This window comes from Nilaparvata lugens, chromosome 8, assembly GCF_014356525.2.
Source record: "Nilaparvata lugens isolate BPH chromosome 8, ASM1435652v1, whole genome shotgun sequence".
NCBI lineage: Eukaryota > Metazoa > Arthropoda > Insecta > Hemiptera > Delphacidae > Nilaparvata > Nilaparvata lugens.
In genome coordinates, this window is record NC_052511.1 from 49,501,754 (window position 1) to 49,505,039 (window position 3,286).

Below are 3,286 nucleotides of genomic sequence, written 5' to 3' on the forward strand. Positions count from 1 at the left end.
TCATTTCAACACTATGAAGAATCAACTTAATGGAAAATATTCTGCTTCTCCATATTTAGGACTCCAGTCTACTTGAGACAAGTTCATCTATTCCACGGTAAGTAAATACACAATGAACATCTTATATTCATTTTACCTTTCGCCTCATTCAATTAGCATTATCTCAAAAAAACCGTGACTTAGGCTGAGAATTCTGAGAGGTTTGTAAGTTTAACCAAAGTGAGGTTAAAGAAGAAGGAGAAGAAGAAGAAGAAGAAGGAGAAGAAGAAGAAGAAGAAGAAGAAGAAGAAGAAGAAGAAGAAGAAGAAGAAGAAGAAGAAGAAGAAAGATTAAAATAACCCAAACAAAGTGAGGCTAGACCTACTTTACGAGTCATAAAATTTCTGTTTGTTCTACTGAGGAGTTTTTTCTGTAGACTGAGTAGTATAGTCAGTCAGTGTTCATCATCATCATCTTTATCATCTTTATCATCATCATCATCATCTTGATCATCAAAAACTTATCATCATCATCATTCTTTCTTTTTCATAATTTCACATTTTTTTATCTTTTCTTGTTTGTCTCCATCTTCTATCATCAAATAATAATCATCCACTTCGCTACTCTTTTATGAGAGAGAATAATACCGAGAGATGGAATATTTCTTATAAATGTTGTCCAGTACCTACTAAAAAAATTATCTATCAACTTCTGTCATCTTCACTTCATTCTCTTTAATTCACATCTCCAGTAGTTCTATAAATTCTCATCCACGAATGATTCTCCTCTCTTTTCTTCCTTCTCTCTTCCCACTTCTCTCCTCTCTTCCTTCTTTTCTCTCCTCTTCTCCCTCCAAGAATCTTCTTATTCTCTTCTCCACTTCTACTTTAGCAAAAAATTATCATCATCATTCTTTCTTTTTCCCTAATTTCACATTTTTTTTCTTTTCTTGTTTGTTTGTCAACAAATAATAATCATCCACTTCGCTACTCTTTTATGAGAGAGAATAATACCGAGAGATGGAATATTTCTTATAAATGTTGTCCAGTAGCTACTAAAAAAATTTATCTCTCAACTTCTGTCATCTTCAGTCTTCACTTCATACTCTTTAATCCACATCTCCACGAATGATTCTCCTCTCTTTTCTTCCTTCTCTCTTCCCACTTCCCACCTCTTTTTCCTCTTTTTTCTCCTCCTCTTTCCTCCAAGAATCTCCTTATTCTCTTCTCCACTTCTACTTTAGCATTCCTCATCTCCATATTCATAGCAGATATAACTTCCCTTCTCGTATTCTTCTTCCTCACCTCTACCTTCTCCTTTCCTGGCTTTATCTCCTTCATCCTCCTTCTCCTTCTTCTTCTTCACCTCCTCCTTATCCTGTCTTCTTCTTTCCTGTCTTCCTGGATCATTTTGTAAGACTAGGAATACTCACTGTACCGTGTCTATTCATCCTTAATTGTTTGCTTTTTGCTAAAGGTAATCTCGATAAATTAATGCAAAGAAGCGATATTCATAGTCACATCACAAGAAAAAGGTATCAGCTGCAGGTAACGCAGGCTAGATTGACTAAGACTCAAATGAACTTTGATTATATGATAATAGAATTATTTAATAAGTTATCATTAGATGCTAGAAATGTTAGTTTTAGAAAATTTAAAACTATAATGTACAAGTTCCTGAAATCCAAACCACTATATTCACTCCAAGAATGGTATGATTTGAGTATGGAGAGCCTTTCTTTTTATGATTTATTCCAATGTTTAAATATATTCAAGGCATATCTATGTATGTATCTTTATGTATAGAACTCATTTTTTGTTGAAGTTTATTGTGATATGTGTTCCGACTCCATATTGACTTCTGTGAAACGCTTATTTTGTATTTGTCTGTGTGACTATTATTGTATGCTTTATGTTTCCTGATGACTATGTCTATTGCACTATGTGTTTAATGGCAATAAAGAATTCTATCCTATTCTATTCTTCTTTTTCTAATTTTTCTTCATCATCATCATCATCATCTTCATCATCATCATCATCATGATAAGTCATCATCACACAGACTCTCTTGCCAGCGGTTGCCAGATGTGTATCTGGAGAGTATCAGTATTATTGTCAGCTAAATTTAGATTTCTTCTCTCATTGGTTTAGCACTTAACTTCTTACTAAACCAACTTGGCGTATTTATAATATGGAATGGAGTGAGAAGATTAGAAGATTAAAAGAAGGAGAGAGTGAGTATGGTGACCTACTGTTGAAAACACTCACAGGAAGAGGGTTCAACATCTTCGATTGGCCTATGACAAACCCCGACTAAAAATAGTGAACTTTTTTACGTTTGAGGACATCTCTTTTCTCTGGACTCTTCCTTGGAGTCCCTTTCCTTTTCGAGTCACACAATTTTTTTAATTTTTAAAGGTTTGGGAATGGAATAGATTTGGGACAACCTGTTGTTTCCTTCCTAATCATATTTATATGATTTGTGATTCTGTCCTCGAATAAATAAATAATTGAGAAACAGGTTGTCTATTCAATTTCAAATATGAAATAGAATATGCTTCATTAGATCGAATGGTTTTTATTCCAACATCAGCCTTAAAAGTGTTAGTTAGATTTATAATTCAGGAATAGATCATATATGATGTTATAGAAAAAACAGGCATTATTGTATTGATCAAAAATGAAAACGAATTGATTCAAAACACAACTTTAATCTGAACTATGTAATTAGAGTCAATCAAGAATTATTGACCGAGCGAAGTGAGGTCTAAGATTCAAGTCGACGGTTGGCATTTCATTTTGTTTAAATGTTTGAATGTTTATATGCTGCGCTTCTACGGCGAAACGCGGTAATAGATTTTCATGAAATTAGACAGGTATGCTTCTTTTTTAACCTTCCTTAATTAAGTACAATGTTTTTGGATTTTCTTCATTTCAAGGATAATATAAAAGGAAAAAGGAGCCTCCTTCAACCGCCAATATTAAGAAAAAATCAGACTATAGATTATTCATCATAAATCAGCTGACAGGTGATTACACAGATTGTGGAGAAGCCAGTCTATTGCTGAATTTCCATAAGGTCTATAGTTTCAATCAGATACTTGTGGATGAGAATACTGCGTGAGGTCTACTGTTCACAGAACTGGTTATTAACTAGCAGGTAACCCGTGTTCCGCAAGGGTGGTAAGTAAAACTTGACTAACTGAAAACTTGACCTACTGGAATCTTAAAGAATTTGAAATAGGCCTATACCATCCTCGGTAGATTGAGAATCATATGCGAAATTTTAAGTTAATCAGTTGAGTAGT